The 27,908-nt window shown below is 43.4% G+C and overlaps 1 protein-coding gene and 2 long non-coding RNA genes across 4 annotated transcripts in view; 2 read left to right on the top strand and 1 right to left on the bottom strand.

Moving 5' to 3' along the window:
• LOC140654591 (uncharacterized) overlaps nt 1-3,183 on the top strand; it is a 47,726-nt gene extending 44,543 nt beyond the window's left edge. Inside the window, exon 5 of the long non-coding RNA XR_012043451.1 lies at nt 2,855-3,183. This is a non-coding gene — a long non-coding RNA (uncharacterized lncRNA). The remainder of the gene's footprint in view (nt 1-2,854) is intronic.
• Nucleotides 3,184-4,624: 1,441 nt separating this feature from the next.
• Nucleotides 4,625-9,926, bottom strand: LOC140654039 (uncharacterized). Its single transcript, XR_012043336.1, has 4 exons — nt 9,768-9,926; nt 9,329-9,538; nt 5,346-6,193; nt 4,625-5,019 (listed from the first exon to the last, which is right to left on the bottom strand). It is a non-coding gene; the product is annotated as an uncharacterized lncRNA (long non-coding RNA).
• A 179-nt stretch (nt 9,927-10,105) lies between these two features.
• The window catches only part of CAB39 (calcium binding protein 39), a 43,285-nt gene continuing 25,482 nt past the window's right edge, over nt 10,106-27,908 (top strand). The window contains exons 1-2 of one of the 2 annotated variants that reach the window (XM_072866965.1): nt 10,106-10,281; nt 23,595-23,725. The gene's annotated coding sequence lies outside the window, so the exon portion shown is untranslated. The remainder of the gene's footprint in view (nt 10,282-23,594; nt 23,726-27,908) is intronic. The other variant, XM_072866963.1, reaches the window with a different exon arrangement.

The following is a 27,908-nucleotide window of genomic DNA, read 5'->3' as shown; positions in this document are numbered from 1 at the left end:
ATCCCAAGCAGCCCGTCCCGAAGCCCTGTGTTGCCCAGGGGTGGTTTGCTCCCAAAATGTTACAGCAAGAGAGGAATGTGAGGAGCAGCAGGACATGCCAGCGCGGTGACTGGACGCGCCGGGTCCGGAGGGTGCAGGCGGTGCCTGGGCAGGGAGGCTGGCTCCTGGCGCGCAGGCACGTAAACCGCAGCTACTCGGAGATTACTCACTGCTGGATTGCCTGGGGGGACCAAGGCTACGTCTCCAGGCTGGCCTCAGTTTGGGACCCACCATGTGCCATCTCAGGCTGGCGCAGCACGGTCCACAGGGGGACTACATGTCCAGCAGCCTGGCCAGGACAGGACAGCGCTGGAAATAAGCTGGGGCAGAAAAGCAAAGGGTGATTTATCTGTGCTTGGGGTGTGGAGAAGAGCATTTGCAGTCATTTGCTATTATAAGGAGAGTCGCCTGAGAACACAGCTCCAATGCAGCAGATGCCATCCATGGCGGGACACGGGACCAAAGGCACCGTCAGACCTTGCAGTGAGGGGAGCAGTGGCTGCATTGGGGAAGGCTGCTCCAGAGACTCTCTGCATTGGAAGGCTGTTATCGGTTAAATCCTTGGGGCTGGGGTGACTCCCTGTACCAGGTCATGGTTTTTGGCAGAGGGCTGGGAGGTGATGGGGTTTGTGGTTGGGTGAGAGTTGTGTGGCGAGCAGGGAAGAGGCCAAAGGGATCTGGAGATGAGTCTTGATGTCTGTCGTCAAGTGGTGGCCTGCCAAGGCAATGTCCTACACAATTCACCATGGAGTCAACAGGGGTTGGAGCACAGCTGGAGGTTCACCTGCTCCAGGGACATTTACAGGTGGTGAGAGAGAGGCCATATATGGCATTGGACACTGCTACCTGCAGGATTTTCATCACAGGGGAAGTCCAGCTCCAGAAGTGGCATTGGACATCTTCTGGAAATGCTGTTGACATCTCTCAATCCAGCTCCTTTACTGAGCGCACCAAACCTCGCTAGCCCCAGCTTGGCTTCCTCGGTACCAGCTGGCTCTACCATCTTTGGGAGTGGACTCCTGGGATGGGAAATAATTACAAGGCTGGTACTGGCTGAGTAATTCTCAGCTTTTCTTTCACATCCCCCCTCCAGCCTTCGTGTTAAGGATCAGCTGATGCTCCTGCCGTTGCTCAAGACGTCTCCTGTCTGGCGGTTTAGCAGTGCTCCCAGCCCTGCAGGAAGTCTTATCTGCTGCTTTGCAGCCAGAAAGCTGCCGCTTGCAACACGGCTCCTAGGCCAAGAGCGCCTTATAGGAAGAAGAAAATCTGATAAGCCGTGTGGGTGGTGGCACGCTGATAAGGGCTAGCCCCTTGCCTGTGCCAAAGCGGTGGTACAAGGGGGAAGAGCCAAGCATGGTGTAGAGGGTGTAGGGGGCTTTGAGGGAGTATTCAAGGGGGTTCTGGAACTTTCCCTGTCGGGCATCCCAGGAGTTGTTTCATTCAGTAGGGCAGCTCTGGGCTTTTTCACACTCTCTCTGTGTGTAATGTTACCAGACGTCCCCTGATAACAAGCCTCATCTATAATATAGCAAGTGCTTGGTTTATTCAGTAAGCTTCATGTGCACAGCAATGTCTGCTTGGGTGCCTGGCTCCCCAAACGTTGGAAACCAGGGTTCAGCACCCTGTACTCCAGCCCCTGCACACCCCCTATACCCAAGCCCGTGCACATCCTGTACAACCAGCCCCTGCACACCCCTCATACCCAGCCCCTGCACACTCCATACTGAGCCCCTGCACATCCCACACAGCCTGTTTCTTCTTAATTTCCTGGTTCCTGAGGCTGCAGAAGGATCTGGGTTAAGTTTCACCTTTGCGAGATAAATATCTCTTCTGCGACTGTGAGTAAATGCGGCTTTCGTCCCGGCTTGGCCACATGCCAATAGCAGCCTTCTTTTTATAGTACGTGTGCATACGTGTACTGACACCACATCCTGACCCCCTGACACAAAATACCTTGTCAGCATGAATGAGACGCCGCCGCCGGTCGTCATTAATGCTCTGCAGGGAGGGCGACTTGCAGCCCTCCTGCCAGCACGCTGTCCTGGGCCACGGGCAGGTGGGCTGCTGCTGTGGGGGACAGCAGGACGGCCGGAAGGGCACCGGGCTTATCAGCAGCATTTCCTACGTGCTGCTCATTTCTGGTGCTGCAGGGCTGGGATTGCAGCACCCAAGGAAGTGGGGAAACACTCGCTTGTTTTTTTTGCACTTGCTGCTTCAGTCTCGGTGCAGCCCGGCTGCTGCTGGGACAGCAGAAAATGCAAGGGTTTAGGATGGGAGGGCATGAGCCGCAGGGTCTCTCGTCTTTGCGAGAAAAGTCCAGCCTGGATTGTACATAAATTGTACACATCCTGCTCTCTAAGCTAATTTTTTTGTATCCTTATTTTTATATCTAATTTTTTTACCAATTAAAGCAAAAAGTTTTATACTGCTTTTTGTTTTATAAATACTGTCTGGTTTTAACCATATCTCTCACCTCTTTAATTTATTCAATTTTTTCCTTTCCAAATATATCTAGGAGACTGTCCTTTTTATAGGGATGAGGATTTCTTATTCTTTTGGAGGAACCAAAGGGTGTAGGAAGTCCTGCTATCTCTTGGGGCATGGTCGTTCGGTGGAAGGCCGCCCACAGCCCCCGCAGGGTGAGAGGGAGCCAGGAGCTGCAAGAAGGCGGGTGATGATCCACAAGCCAGTCTGGGAAAGGGAAAAGCAGAGCTTGCACTTGTTTCAGCTTCTCCATAACGAGGCATGTAAAAATAATAACAAAAACCCCACTGTCACAACCCTTTTTTTCTTTCTTGTCTATTTTTAACATTAGGAGTTGTGCCCTGGGTTTGCTCTGTCAAAAAGCAAAAGAGGCCACAACACACATGAGCTCCCCAAGGAGTTTTCCAGAAGAATACCTGTGATCGGCTGGGTGTTCTGTTGTGTTTCGAAGGTGACATTTCCTCCCGTCTCCCCGTTCCTGGTGCGTACGTATACACACGTGCAGACAGCGTCCCACAGAAGATTTTCAGAAGATACAAATTTCGCCGTAAAACGTAAATTAACTCACTTTCGAAGGTGAATCCCGCTGAGCTGGGGGAAAGGGGCTCAGCCCTTCCCAAAAGCAGTGCCTGACGTTGAAGGTGGGGACAGGCAGAGCTCTGGAGTACCCTCCTCCTCGGGAGCCAGGGATCCCATCAGGAGGAGGAGGAGGAGGAGGAGGAGGAGGGGGAGGGGGAGGAAGAGGAGAGGCACAGAAAAGCTTTGGAGAGTCTTGGGAAAAGTCCCTGCACATATTTGCTGGAGTGGCTTGACACAGATTTAAGTGTCAAGCGACATGGCAATGGATCCTGTGCTAACTCAGCCCCGCAGCAGCTGAGACTGAATCCAGCTGAACAGCAGTACTAAACCCATGCCGTTCACTGCAGCAGTTTTCTGCTGTAAGAGCTAATTAATTAGTTTCTGCAAAGTCCTTTGGAGGGGTAAAGTGCTAAGTAAGTGCGTCACAGGGTTATCCAGAGAGTGTGGCCTTCAAAGCTTAAGGGGCGCTACTTAAATAGGAACCGAGTTAGTAAACTTGGCTCATAATGTCTTGAAAACGTAGAAGAACAGGGAAAGCATCTGAAAAAAAAACCCACCAGTTGTTTTGGTAGTGCTGAGCCTCAGGAAGAGTCACTGAAAGAAGCCAGCTCCCCAGCAGATGAGCAATTGGCTTCCAGTTCACCTTCCCTGGCTTTCAACCTTAACCTACCAGCCTAACCAGGAAAAACCTTTCTCCTTCAATAATTTTCTATTTTAGAATTTATTTGGTAAAAGCAAGAGAATAAAAGTGCTGAGAAATAATAGAAGAAAAGCAGTCCTTTCGGAAAGATTGGTGGGTAACTTCAGGTCGGCAGAGAAAGCTCCTCCAGTACCTCTGCGGTAGCGCAGCCTCTCTTCTCCCAAAGCCTCGTGACATTTTCACATGGCAGCTAGTCCTTGCACAGACATGTGGAGCAAGGCCAGCTCATGGGGAGGATGGTCATTCAGGCATGGTGGGTGACCAGCGGAGCAAAACATCGCCCGCCGCGAGCACCTGTGTGGGCTGCCTGCCTGGGGGGCACATGCACAGGTTCCTGGACCTGGGCTGTCTTCTGCCATTGCTTACAACGCAAGTGTTAAAAGGATGAAAACTAAAGGCTCCTGCCAATATATGGAATATCCTTTTTAATCGTTTCACCAGTGTTCACAGCCTTGTGTCTTTCCTGCATGATTTGGGATTCGTAGATGTATTTGCTTCCAATTCTATTGAATTAATAGATGTATTTGACTGGTTTTTTGCCCTTTTTTTTTTTACTCAAGAAATACATTCTTCTACAGTGCTGTTTTTCAGGGCAACTTCTGTTATTTCCTTTCATGTTTACCACACTGATGGAAATCTGGTTTTGGCTTTAGTAGTAGGTTCTCACTGGAATGGATGCTGTGCTTTATAGATAACATTCAGTTGTTCCACTGTAATAAAAAGTTTATTAAAAGGACATGGTTCTGCAGAATGACATACTGCTCTTCTTGCTGTCCAGGAAAGAAATTTGCAACAGATATTTTTCCTATGATTCTTCTGGCAATTGTTTTTATTTTCTGACAATCTTTACATGCTGCCCTTAGTTCTTGTGATTTTCAATAATATTTTTAAAATGTGTTTTAATAGGTAAACACAGTTTAATAGGTAAAGCAAAAGCCACGCACACAAGCAAAGCAAAACAAGGAATTCATTCGCTGCTTCCCATGGGCAGGCAGGTGTTCAGCCATCTCCAGGACAGCAGGGCTCCATCACACGTAACGGTTACTTGGGAAGACAAACGCCATCACTCCAAACGTCCCCCCCTTCCTTCTTCTTCCCCAGCTTTATATGCTGAGCATGGCGTCATGTGGTATGGAATAGCCCTTTGGTCACTTGGGGTCAGCTGTCCCGGCTGTGTCCCCTCCCAGCTTCTTGTGCACCTGGCAGAGCATGGGAAGCTGAAAAGTCCTTGATTTAGTATGAGCACTACTTAGCAACAACTACAACATCCCTGTGTTATCAACACTGTTTTCAGCACAAATCCAAAACATAGCCCCATACTAGCTACTATAAAGAAAATTAACTCTATCCCAGCCAAAACCAGCACATTCTGAAATGGCACCTTGAATTGAGGATAAAGCATGGCATTCCTGTGAGGAAAAATAAAATTGATATGGATGACAATTACATTTATTTGTGTTTTCTACTGTAAATAGGTTTTGGGGGGTGCAAGTCTGTTCATTATGTATTAATTGAATGAACTGAAAGGTAACAAAATGCTCACCCAGAGATGTTTTTTGAGAAAAGCTTCAAGAGTCTGCAGTGAATGTCCCCAGCCAGTAAGAGGTGAAACGCAGTTTCAGGAACAGTCTCAGGCACTTGTGAAACCCGGCTGATTAAATTCAGCCACTTCAGCTTGGTCCAAAGTCCATGGAAAGACTGAGGATTCTTGTTCTTCCGAACTTCAAGCAGAAGATATTCAGCATAACTGCAGTCATCCCTACTCCTAATATTTCCTCCCCAAAGCCTTTTCCCTGAAATGCTTTGTCAAGGACCAGGAACCCGGGCTCTGGTTTGTGAATCACACCAATGCATGCCCATGCCCAGTAAAAACATAAACTGGATGTTGGTTATGTTCTTTTCTCTTTGTATATTTGTCAAGGCAGCTGGCAAGAAGACCCAGATTATTTTTTCAAATGGTCCATGTTGTGCCTATTGAGATGGCCACGTAGTTGGCAGGAACATCTCCCTACCCATCGCGTGACGATGTGGTGACATGCACAAGGTACGGGCAGTTATTTCTACCTTTCTGCTCCCTGCCCCACTTTCCTACAATGGTTTGGGCTCTGTGCAAATGGGGCTTGTGCTGGGGAGCTCTCATGTGCACCACTGCCAGTAAAACTCGGCGTGGGGCTTTCTGTAGGAGTGACATTTACCATGCTTGGGATTGTGCCCATTTGGGCTATGGGCAGTGACATCCAAAAGCATGTGGCAGGGCTGCAAGACCTGGGGGGATGCTGTGCAGGACATGGCGAGAGGCACTCAGGACCTGCCCCCACAGCAGGGTAGTGGGGGAGAGGAGGAAACATTCTCCAAAGGGAAAGGACGTGAGCGTTTTACTGCATTACAGCCCTGGAAAAGAGAAAAGGTAAACCAGGCGATGAGTTACTTCCCCTGAGTGAAGTATTGAGGAAGAGGAGGGTGCAGCAGAGGGATTAAGAAATTAAGCCTTGATCCCTGGGGACGGGGTGGGACAGAGACCCCCGGGGCTGCTGGGGACCTACTTTAAAATCGTATTTGAGAGACAGTTGTGTCGCCGCTCTCTTAAAGAAACCAGCCCAGTGTGAATGACATCCTGCAAGTGCGATGCTCTTGCAGGGACGTGTTGGCTCAGCCTGGTTTTTGGCTGAACCACAGGAGCCCATGGTGCCCTTGCCCGTGGGGCTCTTGGCAGCCTCCCTGCCTGCATCCGCTCTTGGCCTCAAGGAGATCCGAGGGAGGCTGGTCGTGGAGAGCTAGCTGCTGCCACACAGGACCTGGCATCCTGCCCAGGGCACAGGGGCTCTGTGTAAGGTACGGTCAAAGGATGAAAAGAGGTGAGCAAAACAGCTGCTCGAAGGAGGATTAATTTCACAGGATGACATATTATTTTTCCCCACTTTGACCATTTGTTGGTGCAGGATGGTGATGAGAGGAGCTGAACCTGAGCTGCAGAGCTCCCTGGGACCTCAAACCAGCAGCAAAAAGCCTTAGGATGCCATTCAGTTGTCTGTCCCTTCTGAGCAAAGCACCTGATTACTTGCCTTCCTAACTACCTTTTTTTTTCCAGTGAAGTAACTTGGATTTTTTAATCATGTTTATTCACTTCCTAATTTGCAAGAATTAATTAATTCACAATCAGTCTCTCAGTCATGGCTGTGAATTAGTGAACTGCTGGTGTACTAAGAGCTCTCTCACATGTTGAATTTAATTCCTGCTTCTAAGAGCTTAGAAAAATCATGCTCCCTCTGCTCACGGATTTCCCTGCAGTACACTATACAGCGATGGTAACTGCACTGAACCCATTACTTGCATGATCTTTTTTCCAATGGTCATTTATAAAGCAGTAGTGTCTATTTTCCAGGACCTGGTGTGGAATCCTTGTACCGGTGCTTGCCTTTAATTCCTTCTTCTCTCTAGTCAGTACCCTGAATATTATCTGTTTAAACTTGAATGTTTTTAGCATAATTACAGGTTAACAATTTGAACACAGACATACACACCCTTCCCATGTTGGCTTTGAAGACAATTATTCCCAGCTCACAAGTGAGATATACGAACTGCCAACATTTTGCCGACTGCATGCCATGGGCCCAGGCAAGTTCAGCAAGCCATTCCCCAAGGCCCTGTCACCTTGCACAGGCAGCGTGTTCCCCTGCCTGCTCCAGGTCCAGAGCTGCTTCATCTCTTATATCTTATATATATAAGAACAAGTATATATATGGGGGATATAAGCAAGTATATATAAATATATTTGTATAAATATACACACACACACTTGCTCTTACATATTTTTATATACATATATTTATGTGTGTGTGTGTAGATATATCTCTCTCTATATATAGATAGATACCTGCTTATACTGCCGTGTCCTATCCAGTGAGGTGCTGAGCATGGCAGGGCTGGCTGGGGTAGCCCCCAGTGGCAGCGGCACGCTGCCTGGCTGGACCTGGAGCCCGCAGTGCAGGTCCAGGGAAGCACCCCACTGAACCAGCGCTGCTGCAGCTGCCCAGCCACACCACCCAGTGCAAATTCCTCTGCACTTCCATGCTGTCCTACACAGGGACGGTTGCAAGTGTGGTCAGAAACATTTTTCTGCGTCCAAGCCATAGCACACAGTGGGCTGATTCACACAAGCAGTACCACATACGCAGAAGACCTGTTGGCCGAGGATTTTACACGTTCCACGAGGTCTTTCCACATCAGAGATGGCACCAGGAATCTCACTTTGTCTTTAATCAGCCTGTTCCTCTGCTGTTAAGAGCTGTTTCCCTCAGGACGTCGCAGTCAAGCCCAGGGAGCTACCAAGGTGGAAAGTGGAAGAGAACAAGGGGACTTTGCGCAGCGAAGCCAATGGGATGTTACAAGCGGTGATGTGCAAAGGGTCCAGAAGGAATATCCATCTCACAGGGGTGAGAAGATGGACTGTGAAATACTGGAGGTTGCTGCCATGCTGCTAAAAGACATAGCTAGCGCAGAGTACCTGGGATATACATCCGAAAATGCAACACACAGGGCAGTGCAATGGCTGAGCATGCTGCTTGGGCATGCCAGGCAAGCACCACCAGACCGCTGTGATTTCTGGGACAGCTGGGGATGGTATTTGTTGTCTGGGTATGAAGACTATTCTTGCTTATGTTTGAGTTGGTTTTTTTTTTTTACTTTGGTAAACTTCCAGCTTGGGGGAAGGGAACGCCTGCCAGGTGTGGGGGAAGAGAGGAGACCCTGCAGTCCCCAGGGGGTGTAGGTCCAGCAGCCTGTGCAAACCCCATTGTGCTAATTCAGGTGTTGCTACAGAAATTGCTTTTGCTTTTCAGCCACCCAGTCACCTCACCATGGCTAGAGTAAATCCTCACTCTGTAATAGGAGCTTGCTTAGCTGTAAGTACAGCCTAGGTGAGAGGAGCTTCAGCCTAGCTCCCCAAGCCGTCCAGCAAGAGCTGCTGTGTACAGCGCAGCATCCTGGTGGGAGCCCATGGGGCTGCAGGAGGCAGCTTTGCCCACCCAACGCCGCTTGCTTTTTACACAGCAGACAAGGCAACCGCAACACGTGAAGTTCAGAGCAGCAACCTGCTGTTGCAGGAAAAAATTATGGCATTGAGAAGCCTGACTCAAACCCTCCCCAGCGATGTGATGGGGAAGTGCAGGAAAGAGATGTGGAGACACGTAATTAAAAAGAAGCTGAAGATAGAAGCTGTCAGCTGGAGCAGTACGGTGCAGCAGAGCATGAGGAGCTTAAGGACGTTTCGGGAAACCAGGCCAGCGAGTCCCACACTGCCGCATGGCAGTAATGCATCAGACCCACGGGGGCAAGGTTTCACCTCATGGCTTGTAAGAAATTCATGACTTGTTCCATAAAAATATATTTTTCTGCTTTAAAATCCCGTTGTGTATTATACTGCACTAACGGACAGTATCAACTTGATCTACGCTGGGAGAGATGTGGGCTTTTTTTGATTCAGGCTAATCTGCATTTGTCATGGCGAGAATAATACATGAAGATTACCTTCCAGGGACACAGAAACAGCCTGAAGCCCTTCCACGCCGCTATGGGAACTAGCAGAAAACCTTCGGGCTATAATTCACCGGCAACCTGACGCGCGGGGCCGGCTGAAGTCCAAGTCTGAGGCACGATGCTGCGTCACAACGCCACACCTGAGCCCTGAGGTTCGCGACATGGAAAAAGAGTTTTCTGAGTGCAGAGGGTGCCAGGGGTCTGCAGGAGGTTAGGGGAAAGAGGAGGGGGGATCATAATAATAATAATAATAAAACAATAAATACTAAATAAAATTTAAATAATAATAAATAATAAAAAGAATGCTAAATACAAATAAAGAACAAAATAATAAAGCGTAAAAAGAATAGCAAATAATAACATTTAAATAATAATAAACAATAAAAGGAATAATAATAGTAAGTGTTAAATATTAATAATGCGTAACCACCGGGGCGGGGGTGCGTTGGCACCAACAGCCCAGCCGGGGGGCGACGGCGCAGGTCTCCCGCAGCCAGCCGCAGGGCCGCCTGACAGCGGCTGACCCCCGGGGGGAGGTGCGGCCCCAGCACGCCCACTGCCGGGGGGGCGGGCACGGGCCTTCGTGGGGCTCCGTGGGGCCTCCACCGCCCCCGCGGCCGCTGCGCGGGTGCCGCGTGGGCACCGCCCTCGGCCCTCCCCGCCGGCAGGGGGCGGTGGCGTGCGGCAGCGGGCGGAAGCGTCGCCGCGCTCCGCCGCCGCCGCGCTCCGCCGCCGGGCGAGGGAAGGGCCGCTGCGACGCAGCTAGAGCGCGGGGCGGGGGGGGGGAGGGGGCCGGGCGAGCCGGGGCCGCGCCGCGCCGCGCCTCTGCCTGCAGCCGCCGGAGCCGCGCCGCCAGCCGCCGGAGCCGGGGCGGTCGGGCCGCCAGGGGCAGGCCCCGCCGGACTACGCCGCCGAGGAGGCGCCAGGCCGCGCTCCGCACCGAGGTAACCGAGGCGGGGCGGGCGCAGGCCCGGCGCTGCGGGCGGCGCGTGAGGTGAGGGGGGCGAAGGCCGCCGGGCCCGACGCGCATTGTCCGCCGCTGCCCCCGGCGCGGGGCCGGGGCGGGCCGGGAGGCGGCGCCGCCGCGGCCGGTGCGTGCGGGGCGGCCGCTCGGGGCAGGGCCGGGCCGTGCCCTGCGGGCCGCGGAGGCCGCCGGGGAGCGCGGCCTGGCCCGGCCGGTGGCCGCCGCTTTCCGGCCCCGGCTCCCCGCTCGGCGGCGGCCGGTGCTGGGAGGGCCCGGCCGAGTCCTGCCGGCCGGATTGGCCTCGGAGGCGGCGCTGCCTCCCCGGGGCTCGCTGGCGGCCTGGCGGCCTGGGGAGGGGGGCAGTTCCCGGCTGGTACTGACTTCACCGGGGCGGGGGGGGGTGTCCTGTGCCGTTTGGGTTGGGGGGGTGTCTGTCTATTTGTGTATAAAAGCCGGAGGCAGCCTGAAGGGGAAGGGTACAGACCAGTGTCAGTGTTTAGCTGGTGCGGCAGCGCCTTTTATCCCGAAGTTCCTCAAATACCGTCCCCGGGTAACGAATTGATATGCAAAACTGCGCAGGGTTTACCTCAGCCCGCAGAAACGGAGCCGCTTCTGGTGTGGGAGGCAGCCGTTGCTGCTCGGCACCTCTTGGGATGGGCAGTGGGGGGGAATGCTCTGTCCCAGCCAAGCGGCAGGGGGAGATGCAGGTGGGCAGTCGTCACCTGAGTTAGCCTTTTGGTCAGGAGAACACCCAGTTAAAATCTCCTCTTTGTTATGTCCTTTGTGTCATGAATTGACTGTAGGTGCGGAGCAGGCACTAACTTACGCAGTCCGCTCAATGCCCAGGTCTAAGGCCTCTTCCTACAATTGTTATTCATGTTCATAGTCCTCATAGGCCTCTGTGCAGAAATAACTGTATGTGAGGGCTGTTAAGATCCTGATTTTTTTGCAGACTACCCCACAGAAAGATAACACAGTGTGATCTCTGTGTTCCATAAAACAAAAAAAGTTTTTTCATTGTATTTTCCTACAAATCTGTGCAATACTACTGGTATTGAAACCAGGATGTATCCAGTATTTTGGGTTTTTTTTTTTTAGTGTTTTTTTTTTTAAAGAACATTTAATTTTTGCTAATTGATCATGTAGGTGCATAGAATTTATTTAAAACCTATATGCTGTCTTATGGGAATGGTGTGATTTAATTTGCATGATGAGTCAAAGATTAAATTTCATGACCTAGGCTCTTTAGTTTCAGTGAGACAAGTAACAGTGCTTGGAAGAACAGTTTAAATGTAGATCAGAAATGAAATTTGATTAGCTTCAAAATATTGTAAAGTTTTGTGTGTGTGTGTTTTTTTTAAACTTACCTGTCAGAAACTCTAATTCAAGGCCCTGTGTTTTCCTTTCAGCAGCGTAGTTCATCATCAGGAAATGTGTCTTCCTTTTTAATGCGAAGAGCTCATGAAATCATATACTGTCAGAGGAAGTTGAACATCCTGAGCTTGCGCCTTGGCATCTAAGCTTTTAAATAATAGATTTTTACTGTTTAAAACACTGTGTACCTTTAGTTAATACCTGTTTACCTAATACCTGTTGATGTCGCACATGCCTTTAACTGCAGAGAAAAAACAGGCCAAGAAGTATTCTGTGAATGAGAATAAGTATGGTATATGTTTTGGGGTCAGAAATAGCTTGATTTTTTTTTTTTTCCCAGTTGCTCTGTATGAATTGGCAGCTTATCTGATCTGTAAGAATGGCATGATACCCCTTGGCACAGTGTCTTGGTAGGATTCTGTCTGTCACGGACTTGCTGTTTTAAGAATATTGTATTTTACAGTTAGCTTCATGGTTGTCTTGTGGCATGAGAAACTATTAAGTCAGCCAGCTAGTATATGCTTGGCTTAAATATACTTGTATTTAGACTGGAATCTTGATGGTAGTGGGATATATGTGTTGTTGGGGACTTCCCTTGGTCAGACAGAAAAAGTACTGTAGTACAGGAGGAGACTGTGTCTGGTGGTGTTGGGAGCAAGCAGAATAAAGGTCTTGTAATGTAAGTTTGTATGTATGGACTAACATGCTGATGAATATTTCTAAATTGCTGATAGTGTTGATTTTTTTCAACTTAATTGTGTTCTTTTATTTATGTTGATACAGACTTCTGAGACTTTGATGCGTTCTGTAGGCATTTAATGCATGGTTGTAGATGGAGAATTATAAAACAGAATTAATATTTTGTTAAGATACATGTATTTATACAAATAAAGGAGACTAAATAAAAGTGCCAGTTAAGTAATACTTTGTGACAATATGTCTTTGAGAGATAATTATGCTCTTTGGATATTACCAAGTGCAGACAAATGTGTCTTCCCAGTAGGGTGTGATAATATTAAGAAAACTCCATCTCTTGGAATTCTTTGATTGCTTTTATGAAACATTTATTCAGGAGGGAATGGTATCTATTTTGCATTCTGTCATGGAAGCTAATGCGTTAGTCTCTTATTAATGGGTGGTAGTTGAATGAGACCTTACTGTTGCACTGTACATGCTGCACTTTCTAGGTTTTTTGTGGCATTTTTGTGAATATTAGAATTACCGACCAGTGTCCTCCCTTCTGAATCAATTCTGTATTGAGTTTTTGCAGATGTTTTTAATGAGATGTTTGCAGCCTTAATTTTTGTGTAAAATCTTTCTGAAAGCTTTGATAATCTCTGTAATGCACTTAGAGGCTTTAGACACTTGCTAAAATGATGTATTTTTTTGTACTGCATGTAGAGTTTTGGAGTGGCACTCCAATAGTTGATGCTGGTTTGAAGCAGGGGGCAGGAAGGAGCCTAGATGACCTTTTGAATTCCCTTCTGGCCCTGCTCTTCTGACACTTTATAATATGGTTTAATTACAAGAGCAGCTATTAAAGTATGATTACCTTTGTCTAATTGGAGGCATCTTGCAGCTTTCTAACAAAAATAAGATTTGACTCATATGCTCCTTCAAAATTAATAGCACTACAACAGCCTGCAACTACTTATGTGAATGATGTGCAAAGCAAAAATATGAGTTGAATTTTGAATATCATATTTTCTACGTAGTACAGTTGAAATCTTGTAAATTTAGCAATTTCTGGGAAGGAAACAGTGGGCTACATGCACTTTTACCCCCTCTTCTTAGCTGCAAGTTGAAGCCAGATATTAATCCCATTGGACAAAAACCTTTTTAGTTGTTCAGTGATCCTAAGTCACAGTGTTCACTGTAACTGTATTCTTGTAGCTGTAGATAAACCTCAAACAAGATGAAAAATTCCTTTTGCTATTAGTGCTCAAGATTGTGCTGTTCCAACAGGAGAACTTTTAAAATGCTACTTCCCCAATTTGTTGTCTAATTTAGGATGTTTATTAGTCTGAATTGTTTGCAAGTTCAGTTCTCATTCTCTTCCGTCTGGGCTCTCTCTTTCCCATGTTTTCTCTCAATATCGTGCTTCTTGCACCACAAGATGTAGAGGTGTGAGCCGGAAGGAAGCTGGATGTCTTCAGTTAGAAGGTGAAACTTCATGCCGAGATCCCTCCCTCTTCCCCTCCCCGCCCCCCAAGTGCAAACACAAAGGTTAAATTAGAAGATGAGGCTGTCTTGAATTATTTTAACGGACTTGAGCTAGGCTTTTAAATGCGTGCTTCAGGAGTACCTAAGGCTTAAACTGCTGTCATGTGAGTTTGGTCTTTAGCCTGAGCAGATTTATGTGCTTTTGTTATTCCACCTTGTGATAAAATGGCACATTCATTTGTCCCTATTGAAATACTCTTTATAAAGGTTTGAATTCAGGATTGATCCAAACTGGAAGCAGCCAAAATACTGTGTTTACAGGAATAACTGTGGTCATTCCTCAGCAGCCTTCATGGCCTGTTTTTTTTCAGACCACATTAATTTAGAAAGTAAATTGCTTAGGTTTAAATAAACGACTGCAATTTGCTTTCTAACTCCCTCGTTTTGAGTATTCTAGCTAATACTTCATATAGTCAAAAGACACTATAAAAAGTTCCTGACTGTGGACTTCAAATATGCTAAAAGGAAGCAAATTTTAAGCCTATCCACAGGGCATAAAATTCTGGGGGAAATCACTGAATGTTTTAGCTAATCTTTCTGTTTATAGGAAATCTGCTACTTCTAATAAAATACCTAGCTCCTTTCTAAAGATCTGTTTGCTCTGTAATTCTTCCTTCCCCTTCAAACACTCAGAGAATTCATCACTAAAAAGTTAAATATAGCAAGACAGTTCAAAAATTGAGAAGTTATAATTAGTACAGAACTGTAGTATTAGTGTAACATGTTTTTCTAAGTTCAGAAACATCTTTGGATGAAGTCATTTAGGAGTTAGTCCTTGGAGTTATTTTAAAATGTTCAGGTGTACTGTCAAGTGTTTCACAGTGAAATGGCTGCATCAGTGAAAAATTGCTGTGTGCTGCTTTTGTTCCTTACCCTGTTGTGTGTTTTTTTAACCAATTTGTATTGATAAAAAATTCATTTTTCTTACTAAAAGAATGTAACTAAAAGTTTAACTGCAAACCCTGCAAGATTTGAAACGTGACACTTAAAAATAGCTAAGATAGAACTTGGCTATAAATTAAATTGAATTAATATGTCAACTTTTCAAGGAGTTGAATATGCATAATTGCGAGAGAAGTACTTACGTTCATTCATTCGTGTGTGCGAAATGCCTTATCTCCTTTGAAGTTATCTGTGTTAAAACATACAGTGAAAAAATTGAGAAGTGTTCCCAGAAATGTGGAATGCATAATCTTTTTCTGGCTGCTAGAGGTGCCCAGGCAAACAGCTGACATCTGAAGAAATACTTTTCTGAAAAGTTTTTATTGTTTTATTTACTGACTTTTAAGTAAAGCATGCTAGTGCATAGAAATATGAAGAAAGCCTGTTGAACAGACAGTTGTGGAAGGCCGCTCTGTCTCGCTGGCCAGCTCTCGTGTCTGGTGCCGCTTCAGATTTTGCCAGGCAGAAGCCGTCTGTGTGACTTCCCTTATGATTTTTCTCTTTACTTCTCTGGCCAACAGCTCACCTGGGAAGGCTTGCCATGGATGGATACCTTTTTTTCAAGTATTCATTCAGAGCCACGCCAGCTTCTCAGCTCATCTGCTGAGGGGGTTGCTTTAAAAAAAATCTGTAGACATTGAATTATCAGTAGCATCTTGTATGGTGTGGTAAATGTGTGTGCTGATAGCACCCATTCAGAGCATCCTGCTGCAGTGGAGTTTCTGATCTCCTCCTCTGGGTAAGCAGTTTCAAGAGTTTTTGCTATGGTTGTAGAAATGAGGCAGAAGTTACTTGTGTCATTATATTTTACTTTCACTGTTATGTGTGAAGTATGCCCTTTACTGCTTTGGCAGATGATGCTTGTTTTAATATCTGTCAAAAGATTTTTTTTGCCTAATGTATTGTAAATGGTTTATAAAATTAACCAGCATATAACATTTTGACTTTATTGAGTATTGTGTATAGACAAAGAAAAGGCAAAAGAAAAGATTGTTCACAGAGAAGTAAGATTTTAGAAAAGAAAAAGTAGGGGATTTTATTCTACCGAAGTGAGACCTTAGTGATACAGATATGCACTGAGTGTAACACAGGTGAGCACTGAGAAGTCTCTCCCACACAGTATATGAATGCATTGTTCTGCTAACCTGTAACACCTGCTATTCAAGTCCTCTGTTTCTTCTGACCGGAGATTGGTAGTGATGGAGAAACTTTACAGGGGAATTTAAAGAGATACCTTATAAGGGAGAGAGTTGAGGCATGGTTCTTGTAAAGACTTTGTATATGCTCAGTACTATATTAGAAAAATGTTGAGAAAGTGAAGTTAATCTGTCAAAAGTTAACAAATATTCAGAACCTCACTTTGCTTATACTGATTTGGTACAAAAGTTTGATTACATGATTGTTTTCAGGGTTTTTTTCAGCACGATCTTTTGTTCCATCAGTGCAGAAGAGAACGCTCAGTGAAGGGGCATCCTTTGCATGTACTTGTTTAGTGGCAATGTAGTATTTGGTCTTTTGCTTTATTGCATAAAACTCAGTTCTCTGAAGACAGGAGGATTCAGGTCTTTGTGGGTTTTTCAATGGTTCACAGGTACTAATGAAAGTGCATTTCACAGTGTTCTTCAGCAGCATGGTGATTTTCCTCCCCCTTTTCATGCTTAAGCACAGAGAATTTTCTCCTGCTTTTGGGTGTGTGACATTGTGTATGTTGTCTTGTGGAGCACTTGAGAGCTTACACTTCCAAAGCTTTTTTTTTCCAGTGCTATCCATTTGTGATGTGAGATTCAGTTGCTGAAACATAGATATCTACTATTATTTTAGATGCTCCAAGGCACCTGCCCAAGACAGGTAGAAGGTTTGTGATTTTCTGAAGGGGCAGTTGGAGACCAGCTGTGCTGTTCTAGTGCATTTGCAGTGGCATTTGTCATTCAGGCACCTGAATTGCTGCCATGGTATTAGTTAGTCTTGGAATCTCATTTTGGGCTCCCAGAAGAGGATGGGTACTTAAGCAGTGACCACATGTTAGGCACTTGGTTATGTGTTGCCTAATCAGAAAGGAAGGTTCGGGGTAGAATTCTGCTTTGTGGGGCAGTAGTTGAGAGTCTTGACTGAGGGACCTGGTTTTGCTGTCCTCTGCCTTGTTGCATGCTTTCCAACTTCAAGATCAAATAAGGAAAAGTTCCTATGGAAGATTCATCTTTTTTGTAGTCTGGTATAGTTTGTCAGTGGAATGAATGAAGGCTCCTCTTAAAAAAGTACAATTGAGGAAAACTGAAATAATCAAGATAATCAGAAAACCTTAAATCTCAAAGTGCTGGATGTTGGACTTGAGGGCCTTGGTACTTGAACATGAGAAATTCAGCTTGTCTTAAAATATGATCTGAAAGCAAACACAAGCTCCAGTGACCAGGTCAAATAGTCTTTTTCCATGGATTTCATGGATAATGATCGACAACAAAGGAAGCTTCTTGAAAATATTCTAAGTTTTCTAAACAAGTGCTGTTCTGGATGTGATTATTTAGATTTGTAATCTCTAAGAAAAGCAGTATATTGACTCATCAGTATTGACTAACATAGTTCCGTTTTACATCTATAATTGACATTGAGCAATATTTAAACTCTACTAACTCTGTAATAGGGTGGAGCTGGAGTAAACAGCTTTTCTGTTAGGAACTGCATCCGTTCACAGAGCATTTTGGGCAGAGTCCTGGCATAGCTGTGCAGTCTGACTGGTGTTACTCTTAACACATGTGTTATGGTGAGTGGATTAACATCCTTAGATCCAAAAGAGCCTCTTTATTTTAGGGTTATGGAATGTTTTCCAAAAAAGTCACAAAAACTTCAGGTCGTTTGTCCGTGATGACAAACTTATTAATGTATTGGAGTTTTAAATTCTGTGAAAGAATTGCATGTCAGTTTTCTTCATTCCTTTAACTTGGAAAAACCAAACAGTCTCCAACCCCCCAGCTTTCTAACTAGTGATTGTTGTTATTCCATCCTACCTGTATATATACATTTTTATCTATCTTAAAGAGAAAGGAACTCTGTTTAGTGAGTTTTCATTCTTGTTTGGGAACTTATAGGTATATATGCGTGTGTGTGTATGTATAAATAAAAAATGTTAACAGCTGTGTAGGCATGGATTTATAGTGTACATACAACAGAAGATGGATTATGTTTTTTCCTTTGAGACTGACCATGCAAGGCTTTTTGCTTCCCTTAGGTATTGCACTGAATAAGGTCTCAGCGTTGCTTCAGTCAAGTTGGAGTAGAGTCTGAAGAGTAGTTCTGCTCACTCTCTGGCATTGGCAGTCACCCCTCATGTATTTATGCAGGTATTTATGCAGGCTGAGGACTTAACAGTATCAAATCTAGGAAGAAATGTAAAATCTGTGTTTCAGAATTAGCTGTTCTTGAGCTCTTTAGCAAACAAGGAAAAGGATTGTTGGCCAGAAATACAGCATCTTTCCTTTAAATACAGTTAAAAATAAAAGTTATTTTTAACTTTCAGAATTACTTACAAGCAATGAAAAGTCTTAGTACAGCAGAAGTTTCTACAACTTTTCACTTCTATTTATTGTGGTATGCTAACATTCAGTGTTGTGGATTCATGCCTCTGAGATTTATACCAAAACTGAGAAAATCTGGACTTTCATCAAATCCCTAAATTGGATAACCAAAGTAGACTAATTTTAAAATGATTGTGAATGGGAAAATTAAAATCTATATTTTAGGAGCTAAAAGGGAAATCTGGATAGTTTGAAAAGCAATAAAGCGTAGTGTCTTTCACATTGTTTATTTAAATCTTGTTTGACCTAGTAGTAGAAAAAAAAATTAAGCGATATCTGAATTCTGTGAATTCCTCTTATTTAGTTCTGTATCTAATGGATGGTTGATCAGATTCCAAAATTGTCACTGCATGCATTTTATTTTTGTTATTTTCAGAAATTTTAAAGATACCATTACAGATTATCTTACAGAATTTATAACCAATAGTACATTTTGACTGCAGTCAAACCTTAGGTTATAGTTTTAAACCAGAGTCTGGAAAGCATAACCTTACCTTCTCCTTCTTATATTTAGTGTTTTCCTAATACGTTGATTACTTTTGTTGTTGAAAATGGAACTATAGTATAGACATTTTTTTTGAGAATCATGATTTCTTTTGGCTCGCCTTTATAATTACAACAAGTCTTTTAGCATAGAAAAGATTTTTTTTTTTAAACAATTAAAGCTTTTGAATAACTTCAGAGTTTACCAAGGCTGTGAATTTTTGATAGCTGTACATTTTTATTTCTAGAGTATTTGATTGTTTGATTTAAGGGCTCTTGTTTGAGTGAAGCCTCTTGGTGATGTAGAAAGCAATGACATTATACTGTTGTAAACTCCTATCAAAGTAATTTTTATAATCCCTTATTTAAATAAAATTAGTGTTAAGCTGGTGTACCAATTAACAACTATAAAGGTCATTTTTTGTTTTTGTTGTTTTTGTTTTTGTTTTTTCCCACATAGCCCTACAGAAGAGAAGGGGTTGACAGGATACTGATGTAGCTGAGATAATTAATAATACACAATGTAGGAGTATAAGTATCAGCTAAAATGCAAGCATTTCCACCTGACCTTGGTGTCAGCCCTTTGGAAGATCTGCTGTCCTTCGGAACGATTTTTTCAGTAGTTGCAGAGATGATGTGTGACCGTTCCTTGGGTAAACTTTTGTAGGGATGATAACTTCTTCTGGTAGTGTTCAAGTTTCTCTTGGTAGTGTTACACAATAATTGCATTAGAGGAAAGTTGGGAGCTCTTATTTTAGTATTGCGAAACAATTTGATAGTTCCTTTTTTTTCCCAGTCCAACTCTTCTTAGCAGATCAGATGAGGGAACTGTCCCTCAGAGATGCTTCAGTTTTTCCACTGTGTTAGTTGGCCTAATAGTCGCTTCTTGTTACGAGCCTCATTTTTTACTTGCTGTGTCTAGACTGGTAGCTCTCAAATATTTTTGGTTTGTGGACCTCTAAGTGTGTTGCAGGAGAGATGCTGACTCCTATGTAGAAAATATCAACAGTGCTGGTTTTAGTTACATTTTGTGAACCTTCTGGGCTGTTCTGCCTTGGAGAATCACATCTACAACAGCTATTGCTAGCTGCTTTGAAGTAAAATCAATTGGGAAGTCTTCCTTTTGGAACAGTACCTTTCTGCTGTGGTATTTCCCCCTCCTCCCCCTTTTTTTAATGCAAAATTGCTTTTTGAAACTTCTGGGCAACTTGTGTTAGTTCTAGCATGCAGGAACTGTAAGGAGTTACTGTAAGGAAAGGTAAGGAACTTGTGAGTTTTGGCTGGAATAAATTTAAATTATAATCTTTTTATGAGGACCTTCTACCTGCCTGTCCCAATGTTGTTATTTTCTTGTATTTGTTACTCTGATGGAAGTGGAGAAGTTCTCTTGCCATGATGGGGTCTGCCTGGAAAGATAACTTGAGTGTCCCCAAAAGGGGGAGAGAGATGAAATGTAGCTTGTATGTCTATCTGATGGATCACCACAGGCATCTGGCATGTTGTTTCTATTATATTTCCATTTAATGTACAAGTAACTTTCAGTAACTGTAACTCTCAGGTGGTGTCAGGAGGGAAAAGGACTTTCACGTGGGTTTTTCAGGAATATCTGTCTTTTCAGACTGTGTATGCTGATATATTTTGCTGTATCTTAGATCTTTGGACTGGCATCTTGTGAGTCATCAGAAGGACTCTTAGCTAGGCTGGCATGGCAAAAGCTTCGACACATTTTTGGGGGAAATCTAGATCATTCCCCCTTCTTGATTCCTGTGCTGCAGAGCATTTCATAGCATGAAGTGGAGTTCAGGGTTAAGTTGAAACTCGTCTCCCTCAAAATATTTGCTACGAAAGGAAAATACAATGGCATGGTGTTAAAAGTTCTGGCTCTCGCCTCATCTCTCCTGAAAGTTTGTGCCATGGATAGTTCTTGTAACCCTGGTATGCATCTCTGCCCTTAAATACGTCTTTCTATGCTCTGTGATCTGCCTTGCCCCAAAGGAACACACCTGTCTTGGCAGTTGAGGTGCGATGTGGTTTATGTATCAGAAATCGAATCCATTAGTGACTTTGAAGATTTAGACCAAGCATGTGAACTGGCAGGAGAAACAAAGGTGTTTTGAGGGAACTGTGTAAATGACACTTTTTTTACAGTGGCTTTAGGTATATTGTGATCTTGAAATTATTTATGTGGAATTTCTGTATTGCCATGGCTGGTTCTTTTCTTGGGAGAATGGAGTGAATTATCCTTTACCGTTCTGTTTTGTTTTTTTTTTTTTATTTTTTATTATCATGGCACACAGTTTGACCATCAGTTCAGTAATGACTTCTAGTTTAGTTGAAAAGGGAGATAATATTATCAATGTATTTTATCTTTCCTGAACCATGACAGTTTTGTTCATGCTAAATTTCAGCCAGCTGCTTCTCATAAGTTTATTCTTACAAACACACTGGTGTCTTGGTAGCAATGAGATGTACATCTGAATATCACAGATGTGTTCTGGCCTGTAATGTGTTGATTCCTGCCCCCCCCCCCCCCCCATTTCAAGTGATGCCCATGAAGCTAATTCTTGATCTTGGGTATTTGGGGAAAAAGAGAATTTTCTCCTGGCTAGCCTCTGATTTTGCCAGTCTTCATGCTGTTTTCCCATCTGCCACATTGTCCTTGATACAGCATACTCAAGAGGAAGCAGGGGTTTTAATCTGAGGATAAGCTTGGTGAAAGTTCCATACTAAAAGATACCTCCACACAGCTAGCTTGGGAAAATTGGATGCTTGATTTATGGTGGTACTGATGTTGGTTGGCAATGTGAAGGAAAGGGCACTCTTTATGAAGGTACTTAATCAGTAAAGCCCTAGCACAGTTGCAGCTATCATGGTCAGAGGTTGTGTTTTTTACTAATATAAGCTGTATCTGCACTAGTAGGATTTACCAACAGAGCTGTGTCAGTAAACCCTTTGTATTGTCATCAAAACTGTGTTTTAAGTGCCAGGGACCATGGCAAAAAACCAGTTTGACAGAAAGCAAATTCGTCAAATGAATAATGACCTTATGGATCAGCTCAGATGTTGCCTGTACATCAGCTCCTAGTACTAGGTAAGAGATAATTTAAGGAAAAAAAATAACCAAACAAGTTTTTCCCTTTACTGAATGAGGATGTAATGAACCAGAAGGAAAGGATTCACAGTAATGGTGAGGGTCATGATTCTGAGTCGTTTATTGATTGTGCTCTCCTGCTTTCTCTCTGACTCAGTACATAACTCCCATAGGTTATTTGTCAGGAACTCCCTTTCGCAGAGGAGATACGTAATCATTGAATAATGTGCCAAGTTCTCTTGGTTTCATGTAGCAAGAATCAGCTTGGATTCATGAGGGTTGATCTCAGAATAATTTACATTTTAATCTGTGTGTCATGCTAATGAGATCTCTCAATAGAGGTAAAAATGGCAGAACTGAGGAGTCATCCGTGGTCAGAGTCACCTCTCAGGAGTTCAACCAATTGACTCAACATCTTTTTGCAGTGCAGCTTGCTGTGCCTGTTGGTTTTGGGTTTCAGCCCTAGTTATGTCAAGCTAATGCACAAAAGTAAACCCAGAGATGTTAAGCTATGCTTGATTGGATGTCATCTCAGCTGGCTTGTAAAGGGCTGTTGGGACTGAGGTGAATTGTACAGTAGTCTAACATAAATAGTCTTTAATTGTGAACTCCCAGATTGATTATTTTGGAAGGGAAGCCTTCACAGGTGTAATATGTCAAAGCAGAGACTGATGTAGTATGTTATATTCTGCCTATGGCAGGGGCCAGTAGTAATCAGTTAGGGAAGATGGGTACTCCTTGATGTGTCTTCCTGGTTCTTAAGTCAGTGTTTTTAGGATGTTCCTGAGGGATCACTGTTTTATAGCCCATTAACTTCATGCTTTAATGTTGTCGTTCCTTAAGTGATCTTGTTCCTTTGTAGGTTATGTTTATTAAAGATCTGTTGTTCTTCAGCTAAATTAGATGAAGAGCTATGATGTGTTGAACTTAGATAAACTTAGGTTGAACATTAGAAGTTTCTAGCAGGCAACAGAATTTGGCCTCCACAGGATGTAAAGGAACCATGGGAAAAATATTGTTGATTTTCTTAAACGTTATTTTTAAAAATAATACTATGACACGGTTCTTAGTGAAACTACATTTGGGTAAATACTTTATCCATTTTGAATTTTTTTTCCTAGCTTTGTTACTTCTGCTTCTAGAGAATGGCTTTACTGAGTGTAGTTTTTTATTTATTGAGAGAATATTCTCTAAAGAAAATTGCACCTTAGAGGATTGCACCTGGAGCAATCCCAGGGCTGTTCTCACAGTTTAATTGTTCTCAACTTCTCTTCAAAACAGAAAGCCCAAGAAGCGCACGTGCATTTCCCTTCCTATCTTGTGCTAGTACTTACGATTTTCATCCTCCTTCCTTACCTAACTAATTCATGTTTTAGATAATCTCTTTTTCCTCTGTCCATTGCACCGGCTTTCTGGTTAAAACTAAATGCTGATATTGTGGTGCTAGTGGGGTTTCCTGTCCTTCGCCTGTGTGGTTTCTGATATTCATACAGCTGTCTTTAGTTATTGGAACATGTTAACTGTAGACCACATTGCACTATGTGAAATGAAATCAGAGATTAAACTGCAGTGTACTTTCTGTCTCCCCTTTTGACACTTCTTCACTCTCAGAATTAACCCTTAGATGTATATCAGAAATCTGACGCAAAGAGAAAACCTCTGGAAAGGAATGGGAATCATATATACCAAGGAATAGAAAGTTACAAAGGAGACTCTTTTGCTTTGCGTTTTTGCTTCCAAGGGTGAGTAGAATGGCATGTACATAATTGCAGCATTTTTTGTCACGTAACAAATATTCAGGGTTTTGTGATGATGCGGTAAAGGCATCTGAGCCAACAGGGGGTTGACTGTAATGCCAGGTTATGAGAAAATTATTTGAGCTTCAACCTGGCCAGAAGTGGGCATATAATCTGACAACTTTTCTTGAAGCTTGAAGTAAGTTTTTTTGTGTGCGCAGTGTATTAGGGATAGTAGTTACTTTTTGTGGTGAAACTTGTGATGATTATTTTTTTAAAAATATATTTACTAAGGAATGGGTGAGGCATTTACATGCTTATCTGTATACCATATTGCAATATAGCAGTAAGGTTTGTGGGGAAATGAATGGGTGGGGTAACTCTAAACAGTACACCAGGGAAAGAAGCTGAGTCATAAGATTTCCTTGAATGTGGAGAAAGAGCTGGGATCTCAGATACTAAGGATTAGTATTAACAAGCTTTTGTGCTTATACTGGATCTCTGAAGCCCCTTGAAAGCAGCAGCCTTATTTAAAACCAGTTTCTACTTAAGTTTCTGCAAAAGCTCTGTAGCTATGTGTTAAACTGCAATGAATATAATAATGTACAAGTCACAAAGTATAACGTAATTTTAGGAGGCTGCAGTGAGCTAGTAGGATCTAATGGCAGTAGGTGCCCTTCTCTTCCCCCAGCATGGTGCAGGTGTCTGCTGGGGAAGTAGGCCCTTGAAGAGGCAGAAGCATCAGTAAAGTAATTGAATGGCAAGAGGGAAGCTTGCTTAGTGAAAGGAATCAGCTGGCATTTGGTGCTAAAGAAACAAGCAGGGCTGTGAACTGCTGAGGACTTAATACCTTTGAAATTTTCAGAAAGCAAGAAGCTATCTCACATTAGGTATTTTGGTTTTATGGAGAAATTTATTTTCCAATGTTCCTTTTTTCTGAATTCATTGAACTGATCTCTTTTTGTTCACTTAATTGTTCATCCATGTTACAGCAGATAATTTTTTCTTCATTATTTCATTTTGTCTCTGAATTAAGTTACCATTCTTAGCGGATTTTTTTTTTCATTTTAATCTTTAAGTGGGTCACACCACAAATAATTCTGTGATGCAGAGTTGTGAAACTGCTTTTGAATCAGATTAAAGCTTTTGTGTGCTACAGATGTGATAGAACAAGTTAATAGTGAATTTTAAGGAAGATGCTAGTGTTCGGTGGTGGGTGGGACATGCCACGTATGAGATGAACATGCCTGTCTTGCAAGAAAACTTATATGTATAAATTATGTTCCTCACACAATATCACAACAGAGCCAAACAAATCATTGATTGCTTTAGCCATTTAGTATGTCAGGAGTTTTACTTCTTATGTGTGAGACAGTTGATGCAGTTCTTCTATCCATGTTTTAAAGTTATGTTGCAAAAAATGCTGAAAAGATGTGCAGAAGTATTTAGAGGATAGCAAAAATGCCTTAGAGCTGGAGTAAACTCTGAAATTTTGCCAGCTGGTAGTGCCATTTACAACCATAACCATTCTGTTAATGGCATGCTTATACAGGTAAAACCATGGTTATAGTAAACAGTTCATGCTGGAGCCTTGAAATAGATTGAGGTGTGGCTTCTGCTCTTTATCAGTCTCATTTCCTCCATGATAGGAAGGTTTTGCATGTGAGGTTGTATTAATAAACTACGCTATTTAGACATGTGTTTTGTATGAGAGGCTGTCAAGTTTCAATTTGTTTAGCATATCAAAAAGAAAATTGAAAAATTATTTTGGTACAATGCTGAGGCTCTAGAAAATTATTTCATCTAGTGGGAAACCACATAGCCATAACCAGGATACTGAACGATGTAGTATAGACAACAGCACATGAAAAATGTGGAAGAATGTTTTAATGATGAGTGTGAGTACTTGATTTAAATAATATACTGAAGGAAAGGATGGATGCTGCCTTTGGTCAACTATACTTCTGCAATTAGAAGTGGTAAGGCCTTTCAGGAAGATGTGCTGTAGCCAGGAATTTGCAGTGATGAACTGGCAGTGGTATTTTGGATGCTTCAGGGTGGCACCTGGCTGCTGTCCTGCCATGCCAGCTGCTGCACGTGCCCCAGTGCAACGCAGGGCAGCTGCTGCTCTTCTTGCTAATGGTACTTACAGAAAGTACAGTCAGTAACTTAAGTCTGGCTAAACACTCTGATAACCAGTAAAATTCTATAATCCTGTACAAGAGGGCTGAATAGCTAATATGGTGTCTGTTTCTGGCTTTGAACTACTTGAATATTCTTTTCCCAAGGAGCATGGTAGCTTGCATAAAAAATGGTTCTTGGATCAAAGGAATGGCTGTCAGTCTTCCTTCTGGATGCTGGGCATGTCTGAGAGTGAGGCAGTGCTTTTAAAAATGCATAATTTCGTGATATATTTCTGTTTTTATCATTCTGACCAGACTTCACAGTGGTGAATTCTAGCTGAACTAACAGCTGCTTGTAACAATAAGACCTGATGAAAACTGATTTACGTTATTGTTTTCAACGCTGTCTTAATGGTCCTTGTTAATCCAAGAGGCACACAACAAAAGAACAGGTTCTGAGGGGAAATCAGTTCTATCAGGACAAACATGCTCGTTGTGTTATATTTTTAATACAAACATGCTTCTCTCTAGCAAGATGCAGCCTGTTTTGTCAGTAATAGACTGATAAATTGTCAATTAAAAATCTATATACAGAGTAGACCCAACTGTTTATTGTGAGTCTAGATATTTTTCCTTTGTAGATTCATTAACTTATTTAACTGTATTTGTTTAAGTCAACCTCCTATGTGTTATTAACACTGTTGAATGTAATTGACATGTGATATGATTTCAGGATAGAGGTTGGCAGCCTCCCTCTACCTGGAGGAGGAGGTGGTGTGGCCTTCCCTCCTGCCTGCCCCAGCCCTCTCCTCTCCTCCTCCCTTCCTTGGCCTGGCTCTGGCTGAGAGTGCCTTGTACTGTTTGTCTTAAGAACCTTTCAGAAATCTGCCCCCCCCCCCCCCCCCCGCCCTTTTTGTTGGGTTTGTCTTCTGCTGTTTTGGTGAGTTCAGTTGGCACACTGGACATTCAGACGAATATCAGACCACTCAAAATAACTGATGGAGAGTGACCTTCCCCCTTAAGTCCTGCTGTTGATTCAGCTCCTGCCTTACCGTGAAGTGCCCCTATGGTGAGATCATGAGATGAGGGAGCTGATTCACAACTACTTGCTGGTCAAAGGGATGTTTTTTCTACATTCCCTACACTACTCATTGCTTACTTTCCTTTTACGTGTTAGTTTTCTGATGGCTTAGTGAGTTGCATCAGCTCATGGATGGGTCAGCTGGCCCTGGCGTAAAAGCGGGGGAAGGAGTGGGGCACTGGGAGTAGTGGGGGAGTGCGACCTCCCAGTCGGTGGCAGCCAGCTGTTGGATTGGCTCATTTGTCTTGGGGAACCTTACCATTAATTATTTGCCCTTATTAAAATTATGTTGATTTTGTTTGATCTTCAGCAGTTTTCTTCTTATGTGCACGTTAACTGCATGTTACAGGTGCTTTTTCACTAGGCTTGGATTTCTTTAATATGTGCAGTTGTAGCCAGGAAGCGGCTGAAGGGTTTTTTCCTCCTCTTTTCCTTGTTAGGAGCTTACTAAAAGCAGTCACCTTCAACTCTTGGTGTGTGAACAAGGCAACAAGATCGAGCTGAAGACTTAATATAGTGCAGTTAAACTGTGAGGCCTACGAAAGAATAAGAAAATTAGTTTATTGTACCTGATTTTCACAAAATTGGGAATGTAGTGTTTTTGGTACGTTATTTAAATAGCATTTTGCATGGGGGAAAGGCGGACTTTTGCTCTCCTGAGCTGGAATAGTGTGAATACTTGAATTCATTTGATGGTTTATTTATGGGTTATACTTCTATGCAGAGAAAAAAAGTAACAACTTTTAAAAGTTGTGGTAATTCATGGTATACCATAAGCAGAAAAGCTGAGTTTGCTTATACAGCTAGTATTCCTTTACCTTCATTTTAGCTTTAAAAGCCTGCATCGGTGAGACTTCAGTGCCAGTAATTCATTTGTCTGTGAGGTAACTCTTTGCACGTGTCACTGCAGACATGAGCATTACCGTACTATTTCTTGTACCAGTATTTTTCTTGAAAATAGTCATGCAGGCACCTTACAATATGC

Source organism: Ciconia boyciana, chromosome 7, assembly GCF_034638445.1.
Source record: "Ciconia boyciana chromosome 7, ASM3463844v1, whole genome shotgun sequence".
Lineage (NCBI taxonomy): Eukaryota > Metazoa > Chordata > Aves > Ciconiiformes > Ciconiidae > Ciconia > Ciconia boyciana.
The sequence above is the reverse complement of the archived record's forward strand: the minus strand, read 5'-3'. Positions and strand labels throughout refer to the sequence as shown.